The sequence below is a fragment of the Rutilus rutilus genome (assembly GCF_951802725.1).
Source record: "Rutilus rutilus genome assembly, chromosome: 1".
Classification (NCBI taxonomy): Eukaryota; Metazoa; Chordata; class Actinopteri; order Cypriniformes; family Leuciscidae; genus Rutilus; species Rutilus rutilus.
Window position 1 is genome coordinate 18,106,843 of NC_140209.1, and position 12,926 is coordinate 18,119,768.

At 36.3% G+C, this 12,926-nt stretch overlaps 1 long non-coding RNA gene across 1 annotated transcript; it reads left to right on the plus strand.

The window, feature by feature from the left end:
- The first annotated feature begins 288 nt into the window (after window positions 1-288).
- On the plus strand, window positions 289-11,434 carry LOC311276651. The gene is made up of 3 exons (XR_014625111.1): window positions 289-677; window positions 10,667-10,768; window positions 10,844-11,434. It is a non-coding gene; the product is annotated as an uncharacterized lncRNA (long non-coding RNA).
- The last annotated feature ends 1,492 nt before the right edge of the window (window positions 11,435-12,926 follow it).

The following is a 12,926-nucleotide window of genomic DNA, read 5'->3' on the forward strand; positions in this document are numbered from 1 at the left end:
TCTGTTCTTGTTTCTCTGTCCTTCAGTGATTCTGCTTATCAGGTGTTCATCAGTTTCTCAATTCACTCTCTTCTTTTCATTCACTCTGTCAAGTGGACCATATTAGTGAACTAATGTAGGGAATAGTGAATGAGGGTATAGGGTGTGATTGGGAAAACAGTCACACCCTATACCCTCATTCACTATTCCCTACATTAGTTCACTAATATGGTCCACTTGACAGAGTGAATTTAATGGAAAATGGTATGATATTGTCAGAATTTGGCCTTTTTTTACAGCAAGGGTTAACAGTGTGGGTATATTCATATTAACTGTAAAAATAAAAAATGGTGCATATGTGTTGTGAGGATTATATGTTTGAGTTATAGTGCTATGGTTGATTACAAATCTGGTTGGTGGGTCCCTACTTCAAATTTAACATGTAGTCTGCCTTTTTTTTTTTTTTTTTTTTTTTTACAATAAATCATAACCAAACATTAAAGACACTATCCCACAATGGTTTGCTGGTGGTGACGTCAATCTAAAATATTAACCAACCTGCCCTGGGTCCATGAGGGCAAAGAGACAGTTTTTTTTTTTAATATATATAAATATCACTGTCGAAATGAGCTATAGATTCAGTTGAAAATAATCAGAAGACTTATTCTATTAACATACCAGGGACACATAGAAATAAGGTAAAATGTGATTTTAAAACAATATTAATATTACTGTTAAGAGCTTAAGTACAAGTCACTGGTATAATTTCTAAACATTAAAATGCAGGAAAAAAATTCACACTATTCAGAGACAACTGTCAGCTTAATTTGTTTAAATGCAACAACAGGTGATTTAAAGACATTTAACTAAACTTAATAATTATAACTGGACTGTGAAGGAACTGAAGGTAAGAATTATGTATTTAATTTTCTAAATATGGATACAATTTTTTAATTTAAAAAAAAAAACAGTCAACTAATGTAATAACTGAATGTAAATTGTATTTTTTTTATTTAAGTTTTCACACCTGTAGTAGGGTTAATGAGGACCCAAAGGGGACATACTTTATTTTAAGGTTTCACGTTTAACTATTAACTACAACGTTTACCTCAAGAAACTCCTAATTTCCTGCTTTTTAATAGTAGTAATGAAGTTGTTAAGTGTAGGTATGGGGTCGGAGTAAGGGATCTAAAATATGATCATTCAGAATAAGGCATTAGGAACTACAACTGACTTCAGACACAGCCTCAGATGAAATCAACTGCAGATAAAAGAAGACATTACATCTGTGAAGATCTCAGCAGAGGAGGATTAAACAACTCCACAAACAGCATTACCAACTTCACTTATTACTAACCAGACTGACTTTATTTTGTTTAAGTTTTAAAGTTTTTATTAAAGTCACCATAACAGTGATTAGTGTTTCAATTAGTTGGGCTCTTAACTTTTATTGTATATTTTGTCATTTTTGGCCGTTGTGGCAGTGTGTTTGTCAAACACATTTGCAGCAGCAAAGAAAACTAAAGTGAAATGAGATCAGGTGATGATGGTTACCTGTTGATGGGTTTATAATCATCATGAAACAGTCTAATTCACTGATGTCTGTTGAATCTAACAGTTGTGTTGTTCCACTAATATTTTCACATCACAAACCCTGTGTTACTGCAGCATGAGATCAAATTGTGATTATGTCAAAACATAACCAACACTGCCTGATCCATCAATATTATAACAATCAGATTAAGTCTTTTAACAAACATGAGATTAAAAAATAAACTTATGCTGACACACACAGATATCAACAATCAGCGTATGAATCTCAACAATGGTGACCAGGGGCGTAGCACCAAATTTTGGGCCCTGGGTACAAACCATCTTGCTGGGCCCCCGTACTAAATACCATAGTGATACCAATGCATTTAGATACGTATTGCATTTTTATCATAAAAACACTTAAAATGTAAACAAAATAAGCCACACTCTGATTAATATATTTTTGTTTTATTGTCAAAAGTACAAGTTAATTGATGATTATTTGTCTGTTTAGAAATAAATGCAGACTATTGAATCACAGGGTACACTAACCGCCAAACTAGACATTCAGTCTTTGAATTACGTTTTTAAAATAAGTCATTTTCAATCATTAAGATGTGCATTAAACTGAGAACAATTCTGTACTTAATGTAAGAGCGTGCGCGAGCTAATTTGCATAGCAATGCGGTAAAATAGGCGCTAACGATCTGTGTTTTTGCGGGTGTTAGATTTTGACAATGGAGGGAAATATACAGTGTTTTCATGTAAACATCTGATTTTTGCAGTGTAAGATTACAGTTAACGCCTTTAAATATTACATAAATGTATTATTATGTATTTTTATTAAACTTATTGAGTGTAGGCCTATAAATCAGCAGCAAAAAGTAATTCTTGAAAAAATCTGCACAGTAATTTTATCAAATCTACACGTTAATAAAAACAAATAGCTATTAGTACTCTTATAAAATTTAATCAGGCAATCATACATTTCTCAATTTTATATTTATATATTAATGTCAAGAATTTAGAAGTGTGTTTATATAGCCTACGCTACACTACACAGAAATAATACACAATTAAATTATGCTTATTTTAAATGCATTGAGCAGGCTAGGTATAAAAAATATTGGCTTTTAATAATCTTTCAGTGCGCAAAACCATGATAATATGAAACGCTTCAAAACAGAGCGTGTATGCGCATCGCGGGTGCAGAATGATGTGCTCAAAGCGACATGGAGTCACAGCAAGTGTGCATTTAAAAGTTCACGGCACAAAGCGAAGACATGTCGAGCGCACAAATCCTAGTGTATATCTGTCCAACAGTTTATTGATCATTTGTTTCTTCAGTTTTAAATTCCAGTTATTGTGCGTTTGATGCCGATTCATAGTCCTTGTGATGTGTGTGATCTAACAGGCACACGGTAGCGAGTCGTTTAAAAACAGCAACAAACTCCAACAAAATAAAGTAATTTTATGCAAATCCACAGCCTTTTCTCTACAGATCAAGCATTATAATGTTAATATATCATATTGGAGAGAGTTTACCGTGCATCCTGCTGTAACCGGCAGAGGCGCGCGCGCTGTTTGAATATCGTTAGTTAGCTGTTACTGAATGGAGTTTGACAGCCGCAGAGGAGGGAAAACGAGTTTCCGTAAACTTTAATGATGTAATACGACATCTGTCCCTCACATTAAGCTATGGAATGGCCTCAGATGACTTTGTCACCCAAACTGACGTGAAAAAAGCGCGAGGCGCCGAAAAGCGCGCTGTTTGCATCCCTGTATGTGTGATACTATAAACATAAAGTATTGGTATATTATTCAAACAGAGTACGAAGATAAATGTATGCTATTCTACCTGGAGTAGATATTTATGTTAAAACAATGTCAATGCTCGATTATGCATTTGGAGCTCACCTTTTTTTTTTTTTAAAAAACTGAGTGAGCAACTGCTTGCCCTCATTTGCCTTTCTCTCTTTAATCTTCTTTTCTTTTCGTTTTTGAGCCCCTTATTTTCCTTCCTTAAGGAAAGACATGACTCTTCCCCTGTCTTCCTAATTCCTATCACAGCTCACTCCAGCTCCTCCTGTCTCTCATCAACTGATTCACCGCGGGTCTGTAGCTGAAGCACCTGACCTGCGGGTCGTACCATTTACATTGATTCGAGAGGGGTGGTGGGGCCCTGCACAGCATGAAAATGACTTTTTTATACCAAACCAGTGCCTAACTACAAGTTTAGTTTTGCACAGGAACTTTTTTATTTGTACATAAATGCTATACAAATGTTAGTGCATGTATATGTATGTATAGAAAACTGACTTCTAAGGGCCCCCCCCTGCCTCGGGCCCTGGGAACTCGGTACCCTTTATCCCCCCAGTCCGACGCCCCTGATGGTGACAATCACACATATTTAGATAAACAGATTAATTCAGAACATCACTGAAAAGCTACCAATTCACATAAAAAACAACAGCAAAAAATAAAAGCAAATATAATTTTTTCATGTTGCAATGCATGCTGGGAGTTTTATACTATGCTGGTACCCAGCATGCATTGCAGCAAGGTACTTTTGATTGTCACCATTGTTGAGATTCATACGCTAATTGTTGATGTCTGTGTGTGTCATATTAAACTGACTTTTTGTGCTCATTTTTTTTTTAAAGTCTTCTAACTGATTGTTATAATATCGTTGGATCTCATGCTGCAGTAACACAGGGTTTGTGTTGTGAAAATATTAATGGAAGAACACAATTGTTAGATTCCAAAGACTTTAGGTTTCACTTTAGGTTTCTTTGACGCTGCAAACACACTGTCACAGCGGCCCAAAAAGACAAAAGATATAATAAGAGTTAAGAGCACAACTAATGGAAACACTAATCACTGTTATGGTGACTTCAAATGAAACACATTAGAGTTAAACCTCTGTTAATTCTCAATAAAACTTCTGTGGACGTCTGACAGAAATAAAGTCAGTCTGGTTAGTAATAAGTGAAGCTGGTAATGCTGTTTGTGGAGTTGTTTAATCCTCACAGATCTTCACAGATTTAAAGGGATAGTTCGGCCAAAAATGATATTAAACCCATGATTTACTCACCCTCAAGCCGTTCGAGATGCATATGTCAATCTTTTGTTGTCAAATTTTTCAGACGAACACATGTTCAGTTATTTTAGAAAATGTCTTGGATCTTTCAGTGGTTAAAATGTCAAGTTATGGGGTCCACCTCCTTCAAGTCCCAAAAATGTGCATGTATCCTTCACAAAAGTAATCCATCCGGCTCCAGGGGGATAAACGAAGGCCTTCTGAGGGTAATCCGTGCAGTTTTGTCGTAAAAATATACATATTTAAAACTTTATAGTTGAAAATAACTGGCTTCCGGCAACGGTCGACGTGCGTTCACGGGAGATAGATGCCGGCGTATGACGTAGGACGTAGCATTTGATTTAGCTATACTTCGTTCTACGTCACAACGCTTCCTACGCTACGTCCTACGTCATACGCCGGCATCCATCTCCCGTGAACGTGATCGGACTCAAACCTTTTTGGACTCGGTCTTGTCTTGGACTCGAATCTCTTTGGACTCAGTCTTGACTTGGACTCGACTAGTCCTGGTCTTGGACTTGTCTTGGACTCGACAAAGGTGGTCTTGACCACAGCCCTAGTATTGGATCTGTATCAGTATGTCAGCAGATGGTCTGGACTCTGGATCATCTAAGTGGTTTGGACTGAATGCTGCTGATCATTGAAGCTCTTCTTCTCATTTCAGCTGTTCTAGGACAGGTGAGCTTGTGTTGGAGTATGAATACAGACATGAATACTGATGACTGATCATTATGATTCCTGTTACTGCCTGTTACCTGTTACGGATCACAGAGCTGCTGCTGATAATGATGATGATGATGATGATGATGATGGACACATATTTCCACTGGATACACAGCAAAATCTCCAGTGTTAAATTAACACTGCTGAGTGTTAATACACTGCACTATATTATATAAACATATAATCCACATTCAGAGTGTTATAAGTAACACTGAAGCAGTGTTAAAGTTAATGAGATAATTAAGTGATTAATTGAGTGATGATGGAGCATTATTGAAGACACCTGATGAACAAGCAGAATCACTGAAGGAGAAAAAATCATCCTTTAAGTCATCATTATGGAGATCAGTGTCTGCTTTAGTTGGGCTCTTGACCTTTAAATTATTATATAGGTTTACTTTATTGATTATACCAGTACTGTCCTTGAACAGCATAATTTAACATTTACAATGTAATCCAAATGATTTCTTTTTTTTTTTTCTTTTTTTTTAAGTGTAGATCCCTGCAGTGCACACTATAAAGGCTAATATTGCCCACAACCCATTGCGCTTTGGAGGAGGAACTACAAACACGAGTAAAAAGTGTTAAAAAACTACAAACATGCTGGGTGTGCATGACAGATGGTTAAGTAGGGAGGTTTAGATAAAGGGATTTGACTGACTAATAATCAACATTTAATCTGATAAAAATATGTATTTAATGTTATCCATGTTATATTTAATATGCAACAACAATGTTAACTTTTATAAAGATCCGTTTGGCCATTAACTTTTAAATGCATCACTGTGCAAACATAGTGAAAGACCCATGACTGGCAGATCAGTGTGCCTCTGCTTTTCTCTCTGATACGGTAGGAAATAAAATAAAATTAAATGTGGAGGAAAGACACTCAAAAGTATCTACTTTTTCTTCACAAAAAGAGTACATACTTTTAGGGCGTAGAATAAGTAGGCAAATTGGGATGCAGTACGTGTGTTATGTTCGACCTCTTCCCAGAACCATTGCGCACACACATTGTTTTTTTTGGTTTATTTTTGTGATATGAAAAAGCGAACTTCCTCATCTGTTGGTTTGAATACTGCTGTTGTCGTCTGGCTTGATGCCTTTTCTGATCCTCTCCTCTCATCATTGCCCCTGAGCTCCTGAAGAACCTCATGGAAAGACAACATCCCAGATTATTACCCAGCCAGCACAGCCATGTGGGGCCCAAATGGGTTTGACCTGGGCTATCTAACTGGGACCCAGCCAGTTTTGTCCTCGGTTTCCATGTAGGCCCCACATGGGTTTGCCCAGATGAAATGAACACTGCTTATGCTGGGTACACACCAAAAGATTTTTTACATCTTATAAGATTTTCAAAATGTGATAGACCACAAACATGAGGACAAAAAATCCTAGATTTAACCGTTTTGCTCCTATAGTGTGTGGTGTGCCATGATGTGACAAAGACGGCACACCACACACAAACAGATTTTCAACCAGAGTCTCGACTGTGAACACAGGAAATCTCGCAAAACCTCGCGAGACTTCAGAATAAGCATGGCGGATGATATGCATGAAGAAATTATGATGATAGTGTTTGGAATGATTTTCACAGAAAATTCACATAAAAAAAAACAACAAAAAAAACATTGTACCCACCATTATATATAACCTTTTATACAGAAATATATTCATTCTTTATTGTCTTTATTTATTCTTTATTGTATTTATTGTCTCTTTAGAAAAAGTTAGCCTATTTAATCCCTCACTGAACCCTTATAACACTCAGCTTCCTGCATGTGTGCGTGTGTGAGAATGACCGTCTTCCATCATCTCACTTTCTGATTGGATATTGTTTCGTTTCACGTGATAATCTCCAGAACGTGCGCGCGTTTGTCCTCGGGGTTCCCCCCACACATCAGGATTTCTGATCGTAAATATTAAACATGTTGAATATTTACGATTTGCGATCGGGGCGGCTCCGACGTTCTTCCGAGCAGGTTCGGACACTCTTAACACACCTCACACCAAGGGAAAATCTGATAAGATAATCTGTTGAACCATCAAGATAATCGGGACATAGCTAGGATTGTCGGAAGGGGGGAAATCGGCCCAAAATCAGCCCGATTATCTTTTGGTGTGTACCCAGCATAAGTGTGCACACTACAGGCTGTTTAATGTAACACTGAATCAGTGTTGGAGGTAATGAGATAATTAAGTGATTGAATAATGATTGTGCATTAATGATGAACACCTGCTGTTAACAAGCAGAATCACTGAAGGAAAGAGAAACACAAGAACTACTTCCAGCCACAACCTTGGATGAAATCAACTGAAGATAAAATACATTACATTTCTCAAGATCGGATTAAACAACTCCACAAACAGCATTACCAGCTTCACTTATTAGTAACCAGACTGACTTTATTTCTGTCAGACGTCTACAGAAATTCTTCTTGAGAATTAACAGAGGTTTAGATGTTGATTACTTATTTGAAAGTAATAGTTTGATTTGATGTTACCATTGTGGCGATCCGTGTGTGCTTTAGTCGGGTTCTTGACTTTTTAACATTAGTTTTTTTCAGGCAGCTGTGTCTGTTTGTTATGGTGAGAACAGCAAGAGAAAATATAATCAGATGCTGTAAGCTGATTGATGATAAGAGTATAATCATCATGTAGTGGCTTAGCTCATTGTTTATGTGTGAGGTTTATACAGGTAGTTTGTTATTCATTTTGTTTTATTGTTGTGATTCTACAGCAAGAGAATAATAGAATTTAATCAGAACGTCAAATGATTTTTAACACACCATTTACATATTTTGGGCTCCTGTAAGATTTACTCGCACACAGACATCAAGAATCAGCATATGAATCTCAACAATGGTGACATGCTTCATGGTGCAATGAATTCTGGGAGCTATGGATAAGTTTCGTATGATGCACTATATCGCCAGCGATAATTAATGCGATATGGCTCAGCTTGTCAGTTAACTACGGCTCTTTGTACACAACAAAAACTCGTGTTAAATTAACACTCCTGGGAGTGTATGAGTCCACACTCAAGAGTGTTGAAGTTAATGAGATAATTAAGTGATTAATTTAGTGATGATTGAACATTATTGAAGACACCTGATGTTAACAAGCAGAATCACTGAAGGAGAAAATCACAAATTGTAAGTTACCATTGTGGTGATGGGTGTTTGCTTTAGTTGGGCTCTTGACCCTTATATGGTTATTTTATATTTTGTTTGGCTGTTGTATCTGAGTTATAACTGCCAGATGAGCAAAGAATAATGTGATCTGATGGTGTTGGTTATATTATGACTATCATCATTTGAACTTGATCTCTGCACTCATTAAGATTCTTCTTTCTGACTTCGATTTATGTTGTTGGTTAAAGCATAACTGTGAATCTGCATAAATGCCCAGAATTTTTAATATAATATAAAGGGTTTATTAGAAGTTGTTAAAAAAAAAAAAAAAAAAAAAAAATTTTTTCGGCACACACAGATGTCAAGATTCAGTCTATGCATCTCAACAATGGTGACGAGCAGAATATTCAATTAGGAAAAGTAAATTGACAATTCAGATCATAATTTATTCATAGCGCAATGCATGATGGGAGCCATTAATGAGTTGTGATTGGTGGCAGCCACTGCAACATGCTTTATTATTGTCATCATTGTTGTGATTCACAGGCTGATTATTGATGTCTGTGTTTCCAAAATTAATTTATTTGAAAGTCTTTTGATCAGAACAGTGTTTCTTAAATATATTGGATTATAAGTAAAGTACTGATAATCATATGCTGTAGAATCACTAAACTGCTGCTAACAAGCTAAACCAAACTGTCTCAATAAGTTTCATTTTTCAGATCACAGCATGATTATGTCAAAACATAATCAACACTATCAGATCACACTTTACTTTGTTCATTTAATTATTATAAATCAATAACAGCAGACAAACAACAGTAAATTTTAAAGTAAACATATAATGGTCAAGAGCCCAACTAAAGCAAACACCCATCACCTTAATGGTAACTTACAATTTGTGATTTTCTCCTTCAGTGATTCTGCTTGTTAACATCAGGTATCTTCAATAATGCTCCATCATCACTAAATTAATCACTTAATTATCTCATTAACTTTAACACTCTTGAGTGTTAATTTAACACTCATATTTTAACACTTTACACTCTTGAGTGTGGACTCATATACACTCCCAGCCCCAGGAGTGTTAATTTAACACCACTCCATCTGAAAGCAGGTAATGGCGATTTACTACTAATCAAGGAACCGGCTTTACTGACGAGATGCGCCTAACAATATTGTGCGATATATCGCCCAGCCCTACTCAGAATGCATTGCAGCATGAAGCATGTCACCATTGTTGAGATTCATATGCTGATTCTTGACGTCTGTGTGCAAGTAGAACTTTCAGTAGTCCAACATGTGTAAATGGGGTTTTAAAAATCATTTGATGTTCTGATTAAACTGTGCTGGATCTCTTGTTGTAGAATCACAACAATAAAACAAAATGAATGACATACTACCCGTATGAACCTTACACAAAATATCAGTGAGTTAAGCCACTACATGACGATGCCTATACTCTTATCATCAATAAGCTTACAGCATCTGATTGCATTTTCTCTTGCTGTTCTCACCACAACAAACAGACACAGCTGCCAGAGAAAAACTAATGTTAAAAAGTCAAGAGCCCGACTAAAGCACACACTGATCACCACAATGGTAACATCAAATCAAACTATTACTTTCAAATAAGTAATCAACATCTAAACCTCTGTTAATTCTCAATAAGAATTTCTGAAGACGTCTGACAGAAATAAAGTCAGTCTGGTTACTAATAAGTGAAGCTGGTAATGCTGTTTGTGGAGTTGTTTAATCCGATCTTGAGAAATGTAATGTATTTTATCTTCAGTTGATTTCATCCAAGGCAGTGGCTGGAAGTAGGCCTAGTTCTTGTGTTTCTCTTTCCTTCAGTGATTATGCTTGTTAACAGCAGGTGTTCATCAATAATGCACTATCATTATTCAATCACTTAATTATCTCATTACCTCCAACACTGATTCAGTGTTACATTAAACAGCCTGTAGTGTGCACACTAAGCAGTGTTCATTTCATCTGGGCAAACCCATGTGGGGCCTACATGGAAACCGAGGACAAAACTGGCTGGGTCCCAGTTAGATAGCCCAGGTCAAACCCATTTGGGCCCCACATGGCTGTGCTGGCTGGGTAGGAGGATAGAGTAAAAGTTAACATAACATTTTCGTTGTTTTGTTGGGTTTATCTTGCCTTATGTCTTAGATTGTTAGCTGTTTTTCAGTATCTGAGCTTCAGATGGTCTGGATCATCTGAGGGATTCGACTGAATCAAGATGCTGCTGATCATTGAAGCTCTTCTTCTCATTTCAGCTGTTCTAGGACAGGTGAGCTTGTGTTTGAGTATGAATATTACAGACATGAATACTGATGATTGATCATTATGATTCCTGTTACTGCAGGATCACAGAACTGCTGATTATGAAGGACAGATATTTCCACTGGATATGGCACTGGATTCTGTTGATGATCTTTATGTCGGTTGCAAAAAGACCATGAAATGTCTGGTTGAGGGAGAATTGCTACAGCATGAACTCAATAACTCGCCTAAATTCAATAGGTCCTGGCAAATTGCTGTACATAATTTTACGCCTCCAGCAGATAACTTGATGGAGATTCATTCAATCGCCATTCATGTCTACACTAACTCGGATTTTGATCTATATCAGGATTTTAATGATGCTGTTGGTAGTGATAAACAAAAATACAAACACAGAACATACACATGGTATTCACTTCAGTTTTTGCTGACAGAAGCAATACAGATTCTGAAGGAAACACAAAATGGATGCAAGTCAACTTATCGAGGAACAAATATTACATTTGATGAGAGTGTTCTGAACACAGAGGTTCGTTTCGGCTTATTTTCTTCATCCTCTCTTGATTGTAGAGAAACAGAAGCATATGGAAATACATCTTGTTTTGAAATCAAAACTTGTGAAGGTGCTTATGTGGCAAAATATTCAAGGTTTCCTGAGGAGGAAGAGGTGCTGATTCCTGAGATGTTTAAAGTTACTGATGTCAAGAAAATAAGAGATCATGCAGGTCTCTGGTGTGACACTGTGTTTGTGTTGGAAAGCATTGGAGTAAGAAGTGAACTGAACTGTGATCTAACAAAAAAGGTCAAGATTTAGGAAGTATCGGTTTGGTTTGACATTTAGGAAAGACAGTGATTGGCACTTCAATTCTGCTCTTCAGTTTGAGCTGTATAATACTTATATATTAATAAACATATATTGAGTGCTGATTTACATGATTGCATCACATTAGTTCCACATAAATCAATGTCGTACTTCACATTCATCTGTCTATCTATCTACTCATTTAACATATATTCATTTAAAGGAACACTCCACCGTTTTTTTAAATAGGGCTTATTCACCTTCTTTCATACATTTAGATAGGTGGGTAAATGCATTTTTGTCTCAGTGCATGCATTGTTTTAGTTTGACAGGGTCGGCGCTAGCTTAGCTTAGCACAATGAATGGAATCCTTTGTTGCCAGCTAGCATGTCCTGAGTAAAAGTGATAAAAAAAAAACAATAAAAAAAAACACGTAATTACTTCTTGTGGCCTGCGTATTCACAACGAGTACAAATACACAGCAAAATCCCCAGTGTTAAATTAACACTCCTCAGTGTTTATATGTGTCCACACTACAGGGTGTTAAAAATTAACACTGAAGCAGTGTTGAAGTTAATGAGTTAATTAAGTTAACACTGAAGCAGTGGTGAAGTTAATGAGATAATTAAGTTAACACTGAAGCAGTGTTGAAGTTAATGAGATAATTAAGTGATTAATTAAGTGATGATTGGCCATTAGTGGTGACACCTGATGTTAATATGCAGAATCATTGAAGGAAAGAGAAACAAGAACAGAAAAGAGAAACACAAGAACTACTGACTTTGAACCATTATTGCACTTATTATTTTACCAGTTTGACTTTATTTCTGTCATACATCTACACACAGTCTTATTTAGATTTAACAGAAGTTTAGATGGTAATGTTTTATGGAATGTTTCGTTTCATGTCACCATTATGGTGGTCAGTGGTTGCTTTAGTTGGGCTCTTGAGCCTTTACTTTGTAAAATTAGTATTTTTCTGGTTGCTCCAACTCTGTGCTTATAGAGCATATGTGTTGTGGCAAGAAAAACGATTATTTGGGCTGTGTTTCCTGAAAACATCACAAGCCTAATTTGATCGTGCAGACCATTTGTTGCAATTGGTCTGCAATCAAGTTAACTTTAAGATGCTTTTGGAAATTCAGCCCTGGTTATGTTTCAATGATGAAATTACTAGTGACCTGATTCAATGATGTCACCCAGCTTTATAAAATGATTATCTAATTGTTTTATTTATTAATTTTTCACTGCAGTAGTTACTTCCAGCAATATTTTAAAGATCTGAAGGATTTAAAATCACACACAGACATCAATAATCTACATATGAATCTCAACAATGGGTACAATCAAACAAATGCTTAAT